The 24332-nt window shown below is 36.2% G+C and overlaps 2 pseudogenes; both read right to left on the bottom strand.

The window, feature by feature from the left end:
• Positions 1–7815: 7815 nt before the first annotated feature.
• LOC107133803 lies at positions 7816–8729 on the bottom strand (annotated as a pseudogene).
• Positions 8730–17738: 9009 nt separating this feature from the next.
• LOC107157680 lies at positions 17739–18674 on the bottom strand (annotated as a pseudogene).
• Between the last annotated feature and the right edge of the window lie 5658 nt (positions 18675–24332).

Here is a 24332-nt window from a genome sequence, read left to right as displayed (position 1 = left end):
GGGAGCAGAACTCTGTGTGGGGCTAAGGGAAAGGGTTTGAGCATATGTATAGATACATCCTCAAAAATTTATATATGTATATATATCTTCTATATTTATATGTATATATATTTTATAAATCCCGTTGACTCCTTGTGACAGCACTTAGAATGAGTGGGTGGGGGTTGATGTTAATTTCACAGGTATTTATTTATTATGTTGTTTTTAATATGCAATACAGCTCATGTGTCAACGTCCTAAAACCTTATAAATTGTTACATGTTCTAGCTGCTTCTAGTCACTTAAGTCTCCCACCTTCTATATTCAGAATCATCTGCAAACTTAACCACTACTACCATTTTCTGACCCCATCAGGTATATTACAGAAGTTCCCATAAGAGAAACGTTTATAGCATGCTGTGGGAGGTGCTGCACCAAATGCAGATGTACACCAGCCATTTAATCAAAGTCCTCAAATTCATGGGGCTTAAATCCTAGCATTGCAATATTTTGCTTCCTGGTCTCAAACAAGATTTCTGCAGTCATTAGAATCCACTTATTTATTAATATTCTTTCTAAAATTTCTTTGATATTCTAAATATATGACAAATTCAGCATATTTAATAAGCTTAACAGCAGCAGAATAAAATAAAATAAAATAAAGTTCCACTATGTCACTACTTCTTTGCAAACTGCTGCCATCATTGTGCCCTCTACTAATGCAATAATTTTCACCTTTTATATACTTTGTACTTTTTTCTGTTTAATATGCACTTTCATGCATGTTGTCTAAGGTTTTCTCCACCATAACTTTCTGAGGCTCTCTCTTCCTTTCCCTTTCTGAACCTCTCTTCCCCTTTCAGATATTCAATTCCCCAGTTCAGCTATGTTGAACTCTTCCTAGTGACTGGCTTCCATCCTCAGAGGCAGAATATTTAATAACCTCTCTACCCAGGCTCAAAGGCTTCCCATCCCACAACCCATCTGTTCTCCATTTTTGAATATGCTATAAATCTTCTCCTCCTGGAATGACTGACTACTAAGAGCTTCTCTTCTGAGTGACAAAATGAAAGGATTTAGAGAAAGAAAAACATCAATCATGACAACTGGCAGATTACAATGAGTGTTCTCATATAACAGCATCTGTTCATATATTTGTGTCTACACATATGCTCCTGCATTTGCTAAAACTGGATTGCTTGTTTGTCACTGTGCATATTTTGCTGTGTGCTTCTGTGTAGTGTCTGCCTTGTGGCAATTGATCCAGATTATTCTCAACATTACTCCTCTCTCCCTGCAAACCTTGGAAATGGCCCTCTACAGAAGCACTGGCTGATTCACTGGAGCTCTACCACCCCTGGGATCACTTTGGTTATTGTCACTGGAGCCCTCTTTCAACAAAACCAGGGGAGCTGACTCACCTACTTCTGCCCAGCATCTGAGAAGTCATTTCTCAAAGACTGGATGCCACAGACTGCAAACTAAATGTGACTGAGTTCTAACAAGCTAAGACCAAGAAATTTGACAGCCACTCTAGTCCCCTGGGAAAAGCCTTCTCAAGCAGGTGGTGTCTCTAGACCTGGGATAGAGGGTTTTCATATCCCCAAGGATAGAGCTCTGTTTTCTAGTCAGAGACTTCTGGTTCCCAGTCACTTGCTATCTGTGCAACCTCTAGTGAATATTCTCTCCTGAACAGGCCCCATATGTCTAGTCAGAAATGGTGTAATAGTGGCCTCACACCAACACTTTAAATCCCAATGTGTCACTCAATGAACAGTTACTTTTGGTAGAGAGGCAGCACAGGCAAAAAAAGAGCACTGTAGGAAAACCCAGAAGCTCCTCAAAGTCAACTCAGAAATATGGATAAGTAGCAGAGATATGATTCTAACTAGTTTCCAAACCTTGAACTATATATATCTCAAGGTTTATAACTGAAGAATTATATTACATGATTTCCGTGAGCATTTAGTGACTCTAACTCTCTATATGTTATTAATTTAGAGAAACATAGAAATAAATATATATTTATATAAAGGGAATAAGTTTAGAGAACAGATTAAAAACATAACTTCTGATCCACTAAATTTTTTCTACGATTTTGATCTACTTCATGTGACATTCTAAGTCCTAGTTTTGGTTTACTCACATGGAAAATGATAAAATATTGTGTCAACGTATAGGATTTCTGTAACGATATAATAATGTAATTCCTGCAAAGTTCTCAGAAACTATTAGGCATTTATTGATAAACAAACACTGGCAATTTTTATAATTTTTAACAACCTTATCTTTGAAGTTAACACTTGGAAGTCAGAGATAGTTTATGGTTACTTTAACTTTAGACCTATTTTCTGTAATTTGATAGTTGATAAAACATTTCTTAACCTCTCTGCAACTAATGCTTATCTGTAAAACACCCGGGAGTCATAAAAATGACAATATACATAATTTTTCTAACAAGTGAAAGAATTTATGTGGCTAGAATAGCAGTGTGTTTGAAAACAGATACATACACTTATTGAAATGAACATCATTCTTATTACTTATTTTAAATAGAATTTATTGGTGTTCAAAACCAGATTAAATATCAGATGGACCAATAGAAGTTAATTTTTAGTTTACTAGATTGCTCATGTAAAGGACCCTCATTTATTTGTTCAAGAAATGCATTTAGTTTGACCACTAGATGTCAGTAATGCTCATATGCCAAACTGAAGCTCCTTGATTAATTGAGTCTACATTTGTTGAATTTCTGCTGAGACAATATAATAATTAGATGTTAAATAAAATAAAATAAAATAAATAATAATAATAATAATAATAATAATAATAATAATAATAAATGGATAATAAATTAAAGCTAAATTAACATTTTTTTGTCTTTTGAGGAAAATGGATATGTAATCATCAAATCAAGTACAGTTTTTAAACAAATAATGTGAATTTTTCTGTGAGCTATCATGCTAACTGCAAACTTTGAAGGTATTTTAGGCATATCTTTGCTTGCATATCTCCAAGGTTAAAACAATCTTATCCTGAAGAAGCACTTATTTCTTTTGCAATACAGTAATATGAAGCAGGAAAGAGCAAGTACTGGGGATTGCAATGGATTAAACTATGTTATATGCTTTTATGAATCTGTCAAAATGCACACCACTACTTTGTATAATTATGATGAACAAACAAATATAAAGGACATAGGTAACTTTTCCTGATAATTTAGTTATTATTTATAAAGTTTGATAATCTCACCATACATTATTGTGTTCATGTGTTTAAATTACACATTCATCAAAACTTTAGAAAGTGCAATGTTTTCTTCAATATCTGTGAATACTCTAATAGGAAAGGATACTCTTAACATGTCAATTGTTTCTTCACACCACTTTGGACCTTGTATAATTAATTCTATAAAATTGTGTGAGAAACCTAGGAGTATAAGCAGGTAATATGTGTGGTGATTACAAGGTTTGTTTCATTTTTCCCATGTCAACCTCAGTGCAAACATACTAGATTTGATTTCAAAGTCTATTAGTGTAAATGATTTTTTAAATCAACATCATTTTAGTTACTCTTGGATTATCTAAAATAATGCAAAACTATTCTAACAACTCAGAACAAAAAGGGACACAGTATCTAGTATTAGAGATAAAAATCCTGAAATAAAGAGCAAAGAAGGAATTGAAAAGGGAATATGTAAAAACTCTGGTCTTCATGAAAGTCTGTTTTCCTTCAGCTCTTCAAGTATTTGGGCCAGTGTGCTGTCTGTGACATCCTTTGTCTCTCCAGGTATACTCTGTACTCTGCTGAGGACTCAGGACTACGTACTTCAGTGATAGTTTCCTTTGATTGACGGCATCAGGTTGGGTTCAGAAAAGGGAACATGCCAACAGGAGGGCAGCGGGAGACTGTGGTTAAGAAATTTGTTCGGGTTCTGCCTGCTCCCTCACTGCAGGTGTCCTTAGTGTCCCCATGGGAGTCACAATCAATCTCAATTCCTGACATTTAGGTTTTTCCAGAATGCTCTCTTGGGCTCTAGATTCCAGGAACCCCTGCCCCTCTTCCAGCGAGGAGCTGTAAATATCCTACAATTACTGTCCCTAATGTCCCTTGTGGTTTCCCTAAAATGCCCACATACTTGGGCAAGTTTAAAGGGCTCAACTTGAATTTGTCAACTTTTTTTTCCTGGAGTGTGGTGAGCCGTTCTAATTAGACCGTGGCCGCCATTAGAAGATGGCGCCGGCTTCCACTGTGGCCTGTGATAAACAACTCCTAATATGGAGAATTGGCACGCAATCCCTTACCACCCTATGAGAAAGGTCCACGTGGCAGCTTAGGATTGGTATGCTGGAGGCTTTATTAGTCTGTGCTTGGGCGCTCGGCGACGGGGTCACTAGAAGATGAAACATGAATCAAGGCCTGAATAAACTGCTGAAGGAAGAATCCTGTGTCGTGTTTTCCCTTGCCGGCGAGGGGTCGCAGCACTGGAGACTTGACTAATACTGACAAAGCAGTCTTAAACTTTTTCTGTAGATTCCTATATTTAAACTTAATCAATCAATTAATTAAATTTTAGTGCTAATTAAAGTGGTGCTTAACAATTGAGCCATATCTCTAGACCCTGTCTCATAATAAAAAATAACTTGGTTTGGGCATCAGTAAGTTGCTGAAGCTGGCTTTGAACTTGGGATCCTCCTGCCTCAGTTTCCCAAGCCACTAGGGTTACAGGCACATGCCACCATGCCTGGCTCAAAGTTTCTTTTAGTGCTTCATTGGTGTTGACTACAAATACCAGGCTTAACCATAGCAATCTTTTTTTTTATTATTTATATATGACAGCGGAATGCATTATAATTCTTATTACACTTATACAGCACAATTTTTCATATCTCTGGTTGTATACATAGTATATTCACTCCAATTCGTGTCTTCATACCTGTACTTTGAATAATAATGATCATCACGTTCCACCATCATTTCTAACCCCCTGCCCCCTCCCTTCCCCTCCCACCCCTCTGTCTTATCTAGAGTTTGTCTATTCCTCCCATGTTCCCTCTAAAATGTGAATGATCATTTTTACTGTTCATGTTAATTTTTTGTTAGGAACTTTATAGCATAACTGTAGAAAAATATCTTTCCACCACTTGGACTATTTAGATCCTGGTTTCTGCATTTCTAGGGGATCTGTTTTAATGTTGACCATAATGCTTTTGTTCACGTAGTGCCACCAGCTGGAGTAGGGGGTGATGTGCTGTGGGGCAGGGTGGGATTAACAGTCTCATCCATACACAGAGGGTCAATCAGGACATAGATTGAAAGTACATGGTGGCATTGCAGCGTAATGATCTCAAAGACTTTGCAGTAGCATGGCATCCCTGGGTTCAATCCTTGGTACATAAAAAAAAGGCTAATGCAGCCACTTCTGTGCAAATGCCTGACAGGTTATGTGGAAACAGCTGTGGGGGTTGGAATGACCACTCTGCATCCTGGTGCCAGGGTTGTGGGTTGTGGGATGGTAATGTCTTCTGTTCTCTCTGACACCATGAGCATTAAAGATAGAAGGCAGTGATTGATTTTGGAAAAAGATGGGTTAGATACAACATACAGCCCTAACACATGGCTTGAGTCCAAGGTTCAACGGTGAAACTTTGGTAAACCAGAGTCTTGAGTACATCTTGGGTCTGATCTAAGAATCACCCCATATTAGCACATCAACACCTTATGGTGGCCTCATCTTGTGTGATTCCATGAAAGAAAATTATACTATCAAGAGGGAATCTCATCTGGTCACCAAACCATTCTCTTGAAGCCAAGTCCCAGCCATGAGGCCCCAGGACAGCCCAATAGGCAGAAATCACAGAGCTTCTTGGGGAAAATGGGTAACTCCACAAGCTGGAGGTTATAGGAAGAAGATAGTAACAGAGTTCTCTGCAGAGGAGAATTGGACTTCTATATTTGATTCAGGGTCAGGGCATACAACCCAGAGATCCTTGTTGTTATCATGCACCAGATGTGGACTTCTAAAATTTTGAGGAAGCTACTCCAAAGCACAAAAAGTTTTCCTGACAAGAAAACCCAGATCAGGGACTCTGCTTAGCCAGGTCTAAGCATTTTCTTTCTTTTTCCCCCTGGTGTACTAGGGATTGAATTCAATGCTTTGCTTATGCTAGACAGATTCTCTATCACTGTGCTATATCCCCAGGTGTAAATTTGGTATTGCAGTTTGATTATGAACCACTTCACAGCCAGCATTACTATGTGCTTCAATCCACACTGTATGCACTATTATGTTTAAGCTTTTCCCACTTCCATAAATACATTTAACTGGAAAATTGCCTTACACATGCTACATACTTCTTAATATCACTGAAAGAAGAAACCCTTTTATTTAGCATGTTTGTGTGTGTTATAGATATTGATCAGGATGCTCACCACTCAGTACTGTGGACCACAGTGAGAAAGACAAGATCAAGTTCAGTCACTGTTTATTAGTGATCTATATTGCTCCCACACAGAAATTCTTGAGTCTAGCTCTTCATTATCAACACCAACTCTAGGCTACTTTCTGTTTTCCATTTTTCTAGATATCTCTACCTGAGGGCCATGATGTGACCTCATATAGTTACATAGAATATTTTTACTTAAATCTTCTCTAAGAGTTAAGAATTTCTGGAGAAAAGAATTTATCTGAGTGATCTTCCTTCTCTTGTATGTGAAAACGATATTAAAGATGAGTGTGATATTATCTATTTTATGTACATTAGCGCCTGTGTTTCTTTCGACCTCAGCCTTTTTACTCATAAGATAATGGGATGGATAATGTTAAATGTATTTCCATCTTTAAAAACTGATGTTTCTATAAAATTTTAGAAATTTGAAGTGAAGGTAGTAAATCAGTAACAACACATCCAAAACAAAACAAAACAAAACAACAACAGCTACCAAAACAAAAACAAAAACAAAAACAAAAAAAACACTAAAACCAAATTATAACCCATGCACAGAGACAGGAAATTTCACAAGGGCAGCAGGAATTGTATTTGCTGGGGTCAAATTTAATGCCAAGAGTTGCCCAGGTCCACAGGAACTGAATAGTGTTCCTCTTCTATCTTCTTGGTTATACCTGCCCTATTTCCTAATAATCTTTCCTGGTATGTTTTTGTGTATTTTACATATTGTGATGCAGTCATAGAAAATGTTTCCAAAGTACCGGACATGAAGGACACTTCTGAGTTTTAAACGAGAGTTCTATAGTCAGTTACAAATTTCAGTTCAGCACTCCTTTGAATATTTTAAAGCAAAGACACCATCCTCAGATCTAGAGTATGGAAATAGGACTGAATCTTGGAAATCAGAGTAAGAATAAGACAGACAGAACATTAAAATAAAAATAAATCAAAGATTTTAGAGATGAAGATAAAATTTGGTATCTCTGTAAAGGGTAGAAAATTGGAGCATTAGATGTTTTCATCCAGACATTGCCATTATCCCATGGTCTGAACCTTATTTCTTCATCTAAAATGTTATTAGATATGTTCTCCTCTAGGATCCAAGTTTACCGCATGAGAAGATATCTGGAGATATCTTCTCCAGACTCCTACTTCAAGGCTACTGACACCTCCAGCATCTTCTCTATTAGTCTTTTTCTTTTGTCCAGATACGGGAAGGAGATGAGGAGAATGGGCAGCAAAAGAAGTTTTGTTGTCAATTCTAAACCACTTCCAATAAAAATGAAAGGTGTAAACCCTAAGAGGGTGGTATAAAATATTTAAATTGGAGCTAGATTATTATAACTTGAATTGCATATAGATATGTTTACCCAAACATTCAATAGAATTATTCTTTTTGTACAAATATCTTTACAACATGCTCTCGGATCTGCTTGGTCCTAACACCATAAATGACAGGGTTAAGGTCAGGTGGGATGACCACATATAGATTAGCCAAAAGAATATGGATGTACTGGGGAATGTTATGGCCAAAGCGATGAGTCATAAAAGAAAAAAAGGCTGGTGTGTAAAAGCACAGCATGACACACACATGGGAACCACAAGTATTGAGAGCCTTTAGTCGTGCCTCTTGAGAGGGAAGATGGAAGACAGCTCGAAGGATAAGCAGATAGGAAGAGGCAATTAGGATCACATCCACAATAATATTAGAAATCACCATAAGCCCATAGATTATGTTGACCTTGATGGGGGCACAGGCCAGACGGGCATGTGCTCACAGTATGTATGAGGCATGATGTGATTCCCACAGAAGGGCAGTCGCAAAATGAGAAATACAAATGGGTTTATAAGAATTAAATTTCTTCCAATGACAACAGAGGCTAGAATGCTGATGGTTTTATTGGTGAGGATCACCGTGTAGTGGAGAGGATTGCAGATGACCACCAGCAAAACAGTCTCCATGCCAGTGAACATGTGGATGAAGAACATCTAAGCAAGGCAACCCCCAAAACTGATCTCTTGGAGACTGAACCAGAAAATGCCCAGAATTTTGGGAATAGTGGATGTAGACAGACCCAGATCAATCATGGACAATATGGCCAGGAAGTAGAACATAGGCTGATGAAGACTGTGCTCAGTCTTGATCAAAAAGAGATTGGTGTTGTTCCCCACAAGGGAGGTCAGGTACACAATGCAGAAGGGGAAAGCAATCCAGATTTGTATAGTTTCCAGTCCTGGTATTCCTAGCAAGATAAATAAGGGAGGATGGAACTGGGTGTTATTGATGGTTGGCTTTATCATAGCAAGTGTCAATGAATTCCTATCAAGTACAAGCATCCTTGCTTTCATTAGAATCTTCTCTTTTCTAGGTCCTGGAGAGACAGGAAAACATCAATCATTGTGCTGGATGGAATGATATGTGTTAATTTACACACATTTGGAATTTGTTCGTTTCAAAATTAATAGAAAGTCACTCAACATAGGTTATAGTTCTGAGACCTATCCCAGGTAATATTGTCCATGGTTTTATTTTTTCCTAATTCATTAGTTCTTTGAGGAAATATTTTACAATGTAGTGTATGTTCACGTTTTATGGCATTCCCTTCTATCCATTACCTTGAGGAAATCACCATATCCAATGTTTCTTGAATTGTCTAGAAATAAAAAGTATAATCAGTAGAGTAGAGAAAATGACCAGGGGGAAGAATGAGCCAGAAAGAGACAGGGGTGGTACTGGGGAATAAAATGGACTAAATTATACAGTTATATTGGGTACACATACAAATAAGTAACAAAGAATCCCACTGTTACTAAAATTATAATGTACCAGTCTAAGGAAAACAAAGAAAAATTTAAAAAAGTCTACAACAGGTGAAAAATAAAAGAAAAATTTCTAAATTACAATAAGAATTGCTGCTGTATACCATTATCAGTGTTTTGATTTGATATAAATTTAAGGATTTGCCTCAAGTGTCTAATGTAATCACATGACAAAAGGAAGATCAATCAGATGTCTTAGAATTTTCTTCATTTAAAATGTGCTTCCCTGACTAGTCTGTTATTCTATGAGAGCATTGCTTCTTTTTTTAATTTTTAAATTTTTCCTCATCTTGTTGGATTGCTTAGTTTCCAATCCCATATCCATGGTCTCTTATTTTTTTCTACAGTAACCTATCAGACAAATTATGTTTTTCTTCTTTATAACATATAACATCAATGTATAATATCTAACATTATGATATGTCCTAAAATCATGCCTTCTTTCAGATATAAACAGACCAAATATCCTACAAGTTTTATTGATACTAAAATTAAATCATTGTTAAGGAATCTTCCCTGGTCCCTTAAATATAACAAAGAAAAGTATCTTCTTTTAATCCTTTGTAGCCCCAGGATACTGTGTAACTCTGAAGCAACTAACCCAAGCTGATTCCATCATTCCTTGCCTACCAAATAGCTGCTACTCAGGTTAAAGAACAAGGAAATATTAATTTTAATATACCTAACATTGAAATAAAAGAATTTAGCTCCTAGTTTATGTGTGTGTGTGTGTGTATGAGAGAGAGATACAGAGAGAGAGACAGAGAGACACAGAGAGAGAGATTGAGGAAGGTGAGTGGAGGAAGATATTATATCATGCATGTTGCATGTAACAGTTGTCCTGTAACTTTGCCAGGTAGTTACCCCATAGTAGAAATGTCTAGGCAAGGGAGTTACTAATCCCCTGTTCTATATGAGAAGGAAAGGAGTGTTTTTTAACTCCAGAGAAACTGGAGAGTATTGTACATGTTTGAGGGGGGGGGGCATAATATTTTCCAGTGTTGTGGGAAAGAAGCCAGGCTGAGAAATCAGAGAGAAACTGCTTGTACAACTTGGAATAGTCTGAGGAAATATCTAGGGTGATAGGTCATGGAATTTCAGTCCAGAGTCAGTTCTATCTTCAGGGTGGAGATTTTCAGTGTGACCCTTCACTAGAAGAGGAAGAAGTTTCCAGGGGAGTGGCATAGGAGACCAGTCTTTCATGGTATATCCGGACACTTACCCTGTGGCAGTTTAGACCAGGGTGCTTGCCTCCTTCCTGATGCAGCTGTGAGCCACAAACAATGGCAGACAGTGCGATCCAGAAGATTATTTCTGAAAGGCAAAGTGACACATTCATCCTGCTTTAGACGGGTACAAAGATCCCAGCCCTACAGTCCATTTCAAAATCTAGATTTATAATAGTTGAAGATCTTACCCTTCTACTGTCCACCAATGCTAAGATCACTGAGTCCATGGTGTCTTTTTCTCTGCTGACTAGTGCATTTCTCTGACTCTAGTATGCTATTAAGAGTATTGGTACTTTGAACCCATTCAAACTTAAAATGGCTTAAATCTTGCTGTATCATTTGCTTTCTGGAAACTTTTAGGCAAATTTCTTTCACTTTCCAGATTCGTTTCTGTTCCCATAACATTGGAAACAATAAATCTAAGTAACATTGTTCATTTTTTTAATGGCTGATAAGATCAATGTAAATCAAGGAACTAGCTCACAGAGTATTCCAAAATAGTATTTATATTATCAATGCCTCCCAATATTATATTTTCCTTTAGCCCCAATATTAACACAGTAAATCACGTGGTAGCAAAAATAACAGGCTTCTTTTTAAAAGGCCTTCATTCATAATTAAGTCATCTTTGACTCTCAGATGGTATGTATGAAGGAGGTGGGAATGATGATTGTCACATATGAGACCAAAGAGAGAGTGTTGTTGGGCAAGGCATTTATACTCATTTTAAATCTTTATTAATATTAACATAACCCAACTTTGCTCACTTTGAGGGGAACTGTGTTCTTTCTTTCATCTCCTAAACTCTGTGGAACCAAGGCAGTTGATGAGTGTGGGTAATAATCTCTATTTAAGCATTTTTTATTTTTTTGGTACTGGGGATTGAATCCAGGGGTGCTGAAACACTGAGCCAAATCCCCAGATCATTTTATATTTTATTTTGAGAAAGGATCTTGATAAGTTGCTTAGAGGTTCACTAAGTTGCTGTGGATGGTTTTTAACTTATGATCCTCCTGCCTCAGCCTCCTGAGCTGTTGAGATTACAGGTGTATAGTGCACGGTTTAATTCTGCATTTTCAAGACTGAGTCATGAAATAGGTTAGGGAGGCAGGCTCAGTTTGGCTGCTGTAGCAGTGGTATTTATTTATACAGATAAAGGCTTGGAATTGGTTTCATAAAGTTGATAAAACTTGAAGAACATAGTGCAGACCAAATATTTGTCAATCCATTTGGAAATTGACATTAATCACCATTCAACCCCCAACTCAAATATATGACAGTGTCTTATAGGGGTGTCTTTCTGTCTTATATAAACCAGAGTGAGTTTAGTTGCTGGCCTTTCCCACTGTAATATGTAAATTTGCTAGTCTGAGCAATTTTCATTATTTTTGACAGTTGGTGTCAATATGATTATCTTTGTGGTATTTGTCTACAGCAAGTGTACTGGGTATCTGAGTATTTGTGTGTGTGTTGGCCAGTGGGTGGTGTATAATAGAAAGAAAGAGAGGCAAAATAATATAAATGGATATAAAGGGCAAAAAGACAAAAAGAAAAAAGAAATTCTGTATATGCGTATTACTCGTTGGTATGCTACAGTCCTCAGCTGTGGACGCTGTACAGTCCTACATGCTCTAATGCATTTGTCTGTGACGTTAATGGAACTTGGGATAACTGTTTGGCAAAAGGGAGGCTCCTGTCCTTTTCTTTCATTTGTCCTTTCCTTTTCCTCTCTGTAGCATCTCACCTGCCCTGTTCAAGCATTCTTACCTCTCACATTTCTTTTCCCAGCTCTAACTTGGAGCATATTTGCAACATGACCCAGGTTCTTAAAGATGATGCTTGGAAGCCTCTTCAAATATCTGGGCCACAAGCCTACCTGGTCACAGAGAAAAAAACTTTATAGTGAATCTAAGGAATGTCCCAGAATCCCTGAGCTTAGTCTTCAGACTCCTCTGGGTATAAACATGGACAAGGGTTATTAAGTCTCTCTAACTCTTTCTCCCCACACTACTGCATCTGCAGAGAAACACTGTACCAGATATAACCCCTAAGTGCAGGGCAGGAGATGTGGCATGGAATGTGAGGAATGGAAATATTCTGATTTGGGGAGTCTGGGAGATGATGTTGAGTTAGCCTCTCTCAGGAACCCTGAAAATATTAAATTCATACTATAAAGTCTTCAAAGTATGACATCTTAGGAAACTGCCCTTGGCAACTGTTCTGTTTTGTTTAATGGAAATTTATAAATTCAGATTTAGTTTGTCTACTGTCACAATTGAGGATTCAAAGGATGAAGAAGGAGTAGAACTCTGAAACAGACCCCGTAGACTCTGTGGCAGCACATGAGACCCAATGGGGGCAGCTCTGTTTATTGGCAGAGGGCATGCCTTCAGATTATGGCTTCAGCTTCTTTCAAGCCAGCGAGTCTCCGGCCCAGTTTATAACTATGGTGAACATAAAGTCTCCAGAAAAACATATGTTTAGCTCTTTTGGTTGATGGTGGGAAAAAAATCTACATTTTCCTAAGAAAACCATGATATTGTCTTTTCAAGCCAGAGCACAGAAGTGTGTCCTGAGGGTGTCCCTCCTAGATGTGGTGAAGTGGACCTGATGGTGACACCAGGGCAGGCCATGGATTCTGATTTTCCTAACTAGAACATGAAAGAGACTGATGGACAATGGAATTATTCAGCTGTTTTTTTTTCTTTTAAGTTTAGTCTTTTTTGAGTTGTTACCATAGAGATGGCAATATCTGTGGTCCAGAAGAGATTCCGGTTTAATCCATTACATTCTCTTGTTCATTTCATTCATTTTAATTAATGAGAAGATTATGTTCTATTTTCCTGCCCTCCCCTCATTGAGTCCATCTTCCCTAATGTGCCCCCATTTGTTTTCCCCTATTGAGCCTAACTCTATTCAGTCTATGCTTAAAATATCTTCCTATGACCTCTATTTTGTCCATGATATACAAGGGAAATTTTAGGATACAATAAGCACTGTTGTTGCCAAATTCCTTTTCTCAGTACTCAATCAACCTTTTAAACTTTAGTTGTACTTCTTAACTTCATAATGCATATCCTTTTATTTGGTGACTGAAAGTCCTACATACAACATAACTACTACTTATTTCCACTTCCTCTCAACTGTTCCTCAATAACCAATGTTATTCTTCCATATCAGCCAAATGGATATGATCTCTGGATCTCTTGTATTTTCATATCAGTGTAAAACATTATCATAACATGGACATGTGTAATTGAATTTAATGTTTTCTATCTTTCCCATTATTTTAGTGGACTGTTATTACAGTGGTGTTTAACTCACCTTATCTAGCATAATACCTTAAATGTTAGAAGTGCTCAGGCATTATTGAATAACATTATTCTTGGAATATGAAAATTCCAGACCTGAGGGTAATAACACCATATGATTGTATAAATCGTAATCTAGTCCTATGCCAAAAATTATTTCACTATGACTTACAGAATCAAATTTTCATAAACAGCAGTATTATTTTTGCCTTAAACCATTTTGATGCTCTATTGATTTTACTTGTGAGACAGAAAGCTGGCTATTCCCTGAGGACACTGCTTCTCTGAAAACTTTTTAGGGATTGGATGTTTTTCCACTATAACTCCTCACACTGAAAAGCCTTGGGGAAGACTTCTCCTCATTTATTCTCATTGATACCACTGGAATAATATCCACTCCTTATCTCTAAAAATCAAATCTACTTTGATACTCATGACATAATACAGTCAATACTCCTACTTCCTTGAAGACTTTGAAGTCCAATGCACTGCTGCTTTGTTGAATAGTTTACCAATATAACTCTTGTTAGTTTCACTTTAAACTATGATGAAAATTTTGTGTTTCTTATGACTTCTTATATACATGAGTAAAATTAATATTATATTCCTAGAATTACATTATAAGTCAGCACGGTACCACATTTTTACTAAATATTGACAAATTACATCCTGGTTAATTTAACTCTTGCTGTACCCCATCTTGTAGGCAGCTATGTAGGCTTACTATGGTTTACACAAGGATGATAACTGTTTTCATCACTATCTCCATCTTACTTGTGTCCTGTATAGGAAACCTTCATATCTCCTTGGTTGAGTACCGTCAGGGAGGATTATGTAATGTGATCAATGAACCAAACTTTTGCCTCATGGTGTTTGCATTTTGCATTCTGTTACATCATTTAACTTTAGTGACATAAAAATACAAAAACAAAAACAAAACAAAACAAAAATAAACTTCTGTAATGTTAGTTGCTTAAAAACAGTAATTCTTTTTTTCCAGACATATTTTCTTTTTTTTTTAAAAACTATTTTAAATTTTTATTGGTGTATCATAATTATACATAATAGTGGGATACATTGTGACATATTCATAGTACACATAATATAATTTGATCAATTTTATTTTCTAGAACATTCCTTCCCCTTTATCTTCTTTCTCCTGATCCCCTTCATCTCCTTCCATTTTCATGAGATCTCTTTTCTTCAGTCTTTCACGTATGAGAAAAAATGTACGAGCCTTTTGGTTCAAGATTCTTAGGATTGGATGAGAAATTATTTCAGTCTAGGCTCTCTCACTCTATCTCTTCCAGCATTTGCTATAAGTCAATTCATAGTTTGTCTGGATGGTGGAAGACAGTTTCATCTAACTTCTCCAGAAATTAGAGAGCTGAATGCTGGGCTCTTCCTCATTGCCCTTTGCAGTTCAGCAGGTAAACTAGGACTCACTCATGACAATTTTGGGGTTTCAAGTGGTACAGCAAGAAACTCCAATTCACAAGCTCTTTTTAAGCCTTTGTTTGCATCACATTTACTGATTTCAAAAGAAGTTATATTCCTGCCCAAACTCAAGGGGTAGGGAAATAAGCTCATCTCTTGATGGGAAAATGTTAAACATCATGTTGAAAGGGAAGTGATTCAAGGGCAAGTCACTATCCTATGGATCTAAATTGGCTTCTCATTTGGCTCTGCCCTATCTATAAAAACACTATGCATTCTTGGGTATTCTGCAGTGCTATCTGTCCTAAATCATGTCTGTATGTGGATGTGTTTGTTCTGTACTAAACTGTTACACCAGTTTGCCTGTTCTTGTACACATATCTCACAACTCTGGTTAGTGAAGCTATAGAATGGATTTGGGACTGTAATAGTATAAACCCTAAAAAGTTCTTTAAGATGGTCTGACTCTTATCTTTTGAATCTATGTTATAATTTGTAAATGAAAACAAATGGGCAAATAAACTCTCAGAAATATTTATTATATTCAATATATAACTCAAGAGGATTTAAAAATTATTGATTGTTCCACATTGTTTACCTGGTTTACCTTAAATTTATACTTTGAGTTGAAAAGTCCAAAACATCAGTTGTTGGACTTATCATGTTTCATAGTGCTATTGAAAAATATAGTAGAAAAATAAACTTCCAACTTGGATTTCTATACCCTGAAGAAGATATTTTCTTGGGCATAGAAATTTAGGTTGGCAGTTCATTTTTCCACTATAGTTTTGGAAATATTTTACCATTTTCTTTATTTCATAGTTTTTAAAAAGATATTTGCTGTTAGTTTTCTTATTGCTTTGTTGAAGATATTCCCCTCAACCCCTTTGACTTTTTTGAAATTTTCTCTTTATCTATTTCCCAGTGGTTTTACTTTGACCCTCTTAGGTGAATTTTTTTTTAATAAATCATGTTTTAAATTTTTGGCTTGATTTGTTTAATAAATTTTATAATCTTCATTTAAAAATATTGCTTCTAACCTATATTTTAACTCTTTTATGACCCACGTATATGTATGTATGTATATATATATATATATATATATATATATATATATAACTTGATTATTTTCTAAATCTATATTGTTTTTCATATTTTCTACCAAGTTATTTCTCTAGGAATTATTATAGATGTTATTTTGATAACTCTCAGTTCATTATCTCTTCATCTAGGTATGATATGCTGTTAGCTCACCTATTGAATATGTTTTTAAATTAATGCAATTTCAAAAAATAAAATTCTTAACTGGTTATTATTGCTTTCCAGTTTATGGCTGAAAAATTTCATCTTACCATCCAATTTATTGTGTATAATGATCATATTTCTTTTATAATCCCACTGATTTTCTTTTGAAAATTTTAATGTCTTTTTATTTGATTTTTGGTTGATAATTATTGTCCTTGATGATTATAAAATCTTTTGGACACAGTATTTTTTACAATTACCTCAATATTAACTCTTCTCACTGAAATTGGATGATCCTCATTAATAACATTTTAAAAATATTTGTTTTATGTTAAGTTAATAGAAATCACTAGGATTGTCATAGAAGTGAGTGAAATGCTGTTAATAGTGACTTCCAAAGTCCAATTTGATCTTTTCTTTTCTTGAGCAATATTTTACTTACATTATTCATTCCTTTAAAATGCTCTTTATTGTAATTATCTTTTCTGTTGCCATTTTTGAAAGCCATGAACTTATTATTTATGTACTTTGTCCATTTTATATACCTTATTATATTAAACTTTCCATACTCCAAATTTTTTAGGATTATTTACAATTTGTTTTCTGTTACCATCCATTTTCCCAATTTTTTTGAAGTTCATGAATAGTGTTCTTTTTTTCTTAAACATTTTGATGTTAAAATTCATCCAGTTAAAAACCAGTACACAAATAAATATTCATTCTTGCTCTCTCTGTAATGTGTGATTAAACTCCCTCATATCTTCCTCTGTGTGAATTATCACTACCCAAATTCCAGTTCTCCTGTTAGTGAGTAAAATTTATATTATATTCCTAGAATTACATTATAAGTCAGCACGGTATCATAATTTTAGTAAATATTGACAAATTACATCCTGGTTAATTTAACTCTTAACTTGACCTCTAATTAAATATCTCTATGAAGGAAATTTTGTTATTACCTTAAAGAAATCTATAGTCAGATAGTTCTAATAGTAAGTACTTCCTTCAATGAATTCAAGTTCTCCTCCTTGAAACTTACACTTAAATGGCATATTCTGTGTTAGGATTCAATAGAGAATATGTACTTACACACAAACACACATCTCCAATAAATGTGTTCAATATTTCATATATATGTATTTATGTATATCTAATATGTATATTCAATTGAAGGTCAAATTGACAAAAGAAATTTCTTTATTAATTTTTATCATAAATTTCAGTCTTTTACGTCTCAGGCTTCCATAACCTAAATAAGTTACTCTCATTCAATCTTTTGTAGTAAAGAGACTCTTCACCCGCTCCTGGATCTGCTTGGTTCTGATCCCATAAATGACTGAGTTGAGGGCAGGGGGGATGACTACATAGAGATTAGCCAGGAGGATATGGATATACTGGGGGATGTGATGACCAAAACGATGAGTGAGGAAGGAGAAAAGAGCTGGGCCAAAGAAGGCTAAGATGACACAGATATGGGAACTGCAGGTGTTGAGAGCCTTCAGGCGTGCATCTTGGGAAGGGAGGCGGAAGACAGTGCATACAATTTTAGCATAGGAGATGATGATTAGAAGCACATCCAGGAACAAGAAAGAAATATTCCCTAGACCATAATAGACATTGGCACGGATGCTGGCACAAGCCAGACGTGCCACGCCCATGTGCTCACAGTAGGTATGAGGGATGATGATATGCCCACAGTAAGGCAGCCTCAGGAGGAGAAAAATGATAGGTGCAATCGTGCACAAGCTTTGCAGAACCACGGCCACAGCAATCACCCCAATGATTCTGTTGGTGAGGACTGTGGTGTACCTGAGAGGGTTACCAATAGCTACATAACGATTGAAGCCCATAGCCAGAAGTGCAATGCTCTCCATGATTGAAAAAGTGCACAAAAAACACTTGAGCAACACAGCACCCAAAACACAGCTCCTGAAGGTTGAACCAGAAGATGCCCAGCATCTTGGGGATGGTAGTGGTAGAGAGACTCAGGTCGATCAGGACAGCATGGCCAGAAAGTAGAACATGGGTTGGTGGAGTCTAGGATCAGTCCAGATCACAAATAGAATGACAAAGTTTCCCACAAGAGCAGTCAGGTACACGACACAGAAAGGAAAACCAAGCCAGACCTGTGCAGCCTCCAATCCTGGGATTCCCAAGAGCATGAATGAGGAAGGGTGAGTCTCAGAGGCATTGGGAGAAGACATGCTCCTGCAGGCTGAGGGAAGTCATGGCTTTAAAGATTGCTGGCAGTTCCCATTGGGCAGTGCCTCCAGACTTCATTGAACTCTACAAAATTCAAAACAATAAAAGGCTATGAACAGAGGATTGATAATGGGAATATGTTTCTCTAAAGGCCTTTGATTATTTTTCTTTCCTTTGACTCTCCATAAATTATCCTAGTGACACTCCTTATTTGTACTGGAAGTGGGAGAGGATGAGCAGCTGATTAGAAGCTAACACCATACCTCTTGTGAAATTATGGGTTCAGATTAGAAAATGTACTTACTTTCCTCTTATTCAAGAAAAGAATATTATAAAGGATAAGAAAACTGATGATAATGATCACTACCACAATATATCAGCTATGATTAATTTGACATATGCTATTTTTCTTTGCATCTGATGTCATTTACAGGTATCATCTTGTTTAGTTCTCCCCATGATTCCCTGACACAAAATACTACCAAGATCTGCTTTTATGGAAGAGAAAGCTTTCAATAAATTTATTAAATTCCCATTTGTTTGGAAGTTAATAAGCAGAAGAGTCCAAGATTTGGAAACAGTTTGAAACTAGGCTATGTGACATTGATTTGGATCTGACTGTGCAATACTTGCTAATGGAAGTAGTGTTAGAAAGATAAGGCCTGAGGAGAGTAAAAGGATCTAGAATAGACAAAACTTCCTCACAGGAGAGTAAGTCTGTAAGATTTGCACTACTGGGATTTGATACTTTCTATGAAACTGTGTTAGTGTACCTACTTCCAAAAAAAAAAGTAGAAAAAGAAAGAGTGGAACAAAACAAAACATGCATTAGCACCCAAGTATTAGTAAATATTGCTGAGTGTGGTGGCTCATGCTGGTAATCCACAAAATTTAGGAGGCTGAGGCAGGAGGATCACATGTTGAAGGCCAACCTGAGCAACTTAGTGAAACCCTGTTTCAGAATCAAAATAAGAAAGGCTGGATTGTAGCTCAGTGGTAGAGCAATCCTGAGTTCAATCCCCAATGCTGTTGAGGAAGAGAGAGACATGGTAGGGGAGGAGGGTTAGTGGAGGAGGGCATTATATTATGCATGTTGTTGCATATATTGAAGTTAACTGATGCCACATGATCAAAAGCCTCCACCTCAAATCCTACTCTTGGTCTTCCTGGCATGGCCAGTCCCTATCCTAAGACTTGGTATTTCCAATCCCCACTTAAAAAATGACACTCCTACCAGGTGTGGTGTAGATTACAGCCCAGGAGCCAAGAGCAAAAGTCAGAACTCTCTTGGGGCAAAGCCAAATTCTTTAGTATACATTTGTTCATTTAGTTACAAAGCTATCATTTTTCACTGCTATATCTAATCATTTTACCTCATTCCTTATGTGGGGCCCCTGGACTCAGTCATAAATTCATATCTCCCAATAATCAATTTTGGTTTCAGTCTAATCTCTTTGAAGCATGAAGTGTGAAGAGATACCAGCAGCTGATCACCAGGTTGCACCCTTTTCTTTAGCAGGGTGTGTGTGCAGCCATCTAACTGCAAAGTCTTCAAGTTCATCAATTTAGCCTTTCCTTACTATGGTTTTTAAAAAATCAATTTGTGTATTATACACTCTATGTCCATAAAGGCAATATGTGCAGAAAGAATGAGCAAAACACAGGCTATTTATGTGTGGCACCAAGGAATGGGATAGAGTCTTGATTCCATTCTTAGCCTTCTGACTTTAGATAAGTTACATCATCTTCTGAATTTTGGTTTCATATATAAGTTAGCATAGTACTATCCACCATAGTATTGGGTGGGGTAAATGAGGTCATGTATGTCTGAAATATTGTAGGTGCCCAGCAAGGATGTTTTCCCCTTACTGCTTCCCAACTTATTCTTTCTTCTCTCTTCCTAGATCACAAATATGTGACATTTCACTCCCTAACCCAGTATGCTCCACTCAATTTTTGTGAGTCCAAATTCCAAGTCTAAACATACACTGCAAACACTTACCAAGATTTCCTCCTCTGTCTCAGGGAGTCATGTAACAACTGTGCCTTCAGTTCGTGTATATATATGGTTGGAAAAAAATCATCAGTTACCTTCAAAGTGTTAGTAAAGTTGAGGTAGGGGGTTAGTAATGAAGTCTCTAGGTGCCAGAGAATCTCCTGTTCAAGTGAATAGTAATTCCCCCTTGTCATTACATCAGCTAAAGAGAACCTTTAGGGAAATCTCTGAAGATTCTGACTCTGACTCAGTCAGTTGTCAGTTCTTGTTATTGCACATAATATTTATGACAAGACCCATTTTATCTTTTGCTCTCCTTTCTGAACTTACTGTCAGTTTATGAACTACTTGGAATAATCCTTTGGGAACTATTGGATATTTATATAATCAGTAACTGTTTTCTGTTTATTTTCACAAAAGGCATATGATATACAATTTACTATTTAAAAATTTACAAATCAGTGAATTTTTTTTTGTTTTGCAATTATCACTGCTATTTAGTTTCAAATAGCTTTCATTACTCTAAGACTAAATGCTATATCCATTAAGCAGTCACTAACTTTCTTTCTTCCTTTCATCTCCTGAGAACCACTACTCTGAATTCTGCTTCTATAAATTTTCTGGTTTAGCTTATTGTGTATGGTTTATAAATGGAGTCATGCAATATGTAGTCTTTTGTGTGTGGCTTCTTTCACTTCGCCTAATAGTTTCAGAGTATATATATATTATAGCATGAAGCAATATCTCATCCCTTTTAATGACTAGGTAGTATTCCATTGTATGGATATATCATATTCTATTTATACATTTATCAGTGGATGTATATTTGTATCGTTTCCAAATTTTGGCTATAATAAATAGTGTTTCTGTAAACATTTTTTTACACAAGTTTTTATTTGAACAGCTGTTTCTAAATCTTTTGCATATATACACAAAAGTGGAATTTGGGGTCTTATAATTCTGCTTGGCTTTCTGAGGAAACACCACATTGTTTTCCATAATGACTGCAAAATTTACATTCTCACAATGTGTGAGTTTCCACTTCTCACAGCCTCTCTAAGATGTGTTATTTTTGAACTTTTAAAATCGCAGCAATCCTAATAGTTTCCGAGTGGTATCTCACCGTGTTTCAGATGTGCATTTCCCTAATGACTAATGATATTGGGTATCTTTTAAAGGGCACTTGGACATTTTTACATGTTCTTTAAATAAATGTGTATTGAAGACATTTGATCGTATTTGATTGTTTATTTTAGCATTGCTAAAGTTGTTTATTTTACATTCCTGAATTGTAAGAATTCTTTATATATTCTAGCTGTTAGATTTTATAATATATATGACTTCTCAATAATTTAACTTATCCTATTGATTTTATTTTCACTCTTTTGATAGCATTTTCTGAATCACAAAAATGTTTGATCCTGATGAAATACAACTTATTTATTTAACTGCTTCATTTCTATAGTCCCACTTAAGAAGCCAAAGATGAGGTCACGAAGATTTATTCCTATAATTTGTCCTAAGAGTTTTATTATTATAGTTGTGTTTAGGTTTTGATCTAATTTAATTTAATTTTTGTATATAGTAGGGATATCCATTTGTGTTTCTATCATTTGTTGAAGAGATTATTATTTCTTCCAGGGAATGATTATGGAAGGTTGTCATAAATATGAGTTCATTTCTCAGTTTACAATTTTATTCCATTGATTTATGGAACTGTTTCTATACTGACACTACTCTTTTTAACTTAATTTTGTTTTTTTATTTTTTTGTTATACAAAACGTTAGGATTCATTTTGACATCGTCATCAAAAAAATCATCATAAAAGCCTGGAATATAATTTGTGCTAATTCAGTCCCCAGTACTTTTCCTTTTTCCTCCCTTCCTCTTTCCCCTGTTCTCTTCCCTCTACTGATCTTACTGCTATTTACTTATATATATTTTTAATGGTTGTTCAAAACATTACAATGCTCTTGACATATCATATTTCATACATTTGATTCAAGTTGGTTATGAACTCCCATTTTTTCCTCGTGTACAGGTTGCAGGATCACATTGGTTACACATCCACGTTTATACCTACTGCCATACTAGTGTCTGTTGTATTCTGCTGCCTTTCCTATCCCCTACTATACCCCCTCCCCTCCCCTTTCCTCCCATCTTCTCTCTCTACCCCATCTACTGTAATTCATTTCTCTCCCTTGTTTTTTTCCCTTTTCCCCTCACATCCTCTTATATGTAGTTTTGCATAACAATGAGGGTCTCCTTCCATTTCCATGCAATTCCCCTTCTCTCTCCCTTTCCCTCCCACCTCTCTTCCCTGTTTAATGGTAATCTTCTTCTCATGCTCTTCGTCCCTACTCTGTTCTTAGTTACTCTCCTTATATCAAAGAAGACATTTGGCATTTGTTTTTTAGGGATTGGCTAGCTTCACTTGCATAATCTGCTCTAATGCCATTCATTTCTCTGCAAATGCCATGATTTTGTTATTTTTTAGTGCTGAGTAATATTCCATTGTGTATAAATGCCACATTTTTTTATCCATTCATCTATTGAAGGGCATCTAGGTTGGTTCCACAGTCTTGCTATTGTGAATTGTGCTGCTATGAACATCGATGTAGCTGTATCCTTATAGTACACTCATTTTAGGTCTTTGGGGAATAGTCCAAGAAGGGGAATAGCTGGGTCAAGTGGTGGTTCCATTCCCAGCTTTCCAAGGAATCTCCAAACTGCTTTCCAGATTGGCTGCACCACTTTACAGTCCTACCAGCAATGTAGAAGCGCACACTTTTCCCCACATCCTCGCCAGCACTTGTTGTTGTTTGACTTCATAAAGGCTGCCAATTTTACTGGAGTGAGATGGTATCTTAGCGTGGTTTTAATTTGCATTTCTCTGATTGCTAGAGATGATGAGCATTTTTTTGTGTGTATTTGTTGATTAACTGTATATCCTTCTCTGAGAAGTGTCTGTTCAGGTCCTTGGCCCATTTGTTGATTGGGTTATTTGTTTTCCTATTGTTTAATTTTTTGAGTTCTTTGTATACTCTGGATATTAGGGTTCTATCTGAAGTATGAGGAGTAAAACTTTGTTCCCATGATATAGGCTCCCTATTTACCTCTCTTATTGTTTCTGTTGCTGAGAAAACCTTTTTAGTTTGAGTATGTCCCATTTGTTGATTTTTGATTTTAACTCTTGTGCTATAGGTGTCCTATTAAGGAATTTGGAGCTCGACCCCACGAAATGGAGATTAGAGCCAACTTTTTCTTCTATCAGTTGCAGAGTTTCTGGTTTGATATCAAGCTCCTTGATCCATTTTTAGTTAACTTTTGTGCATGGTGAGAGAAAGGGATTCAGATTCATTTTGTTGCATATGGATTTCCAGTTTTCCCAGCACCATTTGTTGAAAATGCTATCCTTTCTCCATTGCATGCTTTTTTTCGCTTTGTCAAATATAAGGTAGTTGTAATTTTGTGGATTGGTCTCTGTGTCCTCTATTCTGTACCATTGGTCCACATGCCTGTTTTGGTACCAGTACCATGCTGTTTTTGTTACTATTGCTCTGTAGTATAGTTTAAAATCTGGTATTGATCTACTGCCTGTTTCACTCTTCCTGCTTATAATTGCTTTTGCTATTCTGGGTCTTTTATTTTTCCAGGTGAATT

The sequence above is a fragment of the Marmota marmota genome, unplaced genomic scaffold, assembly GCF_001458135.2.
Source record: "Marmota marmota marmota unplaced genomic scaffold, marMar, whole genome shotgun sequence".
NCBI lineage: Eukaryota > Metazoa > Chordata > Mammalia > Rodentia > Sciuridae > Marmota > Marmota marmota.
This window is presented reverse-complemented; position numbering and strand designations above follow the sequence as displayed.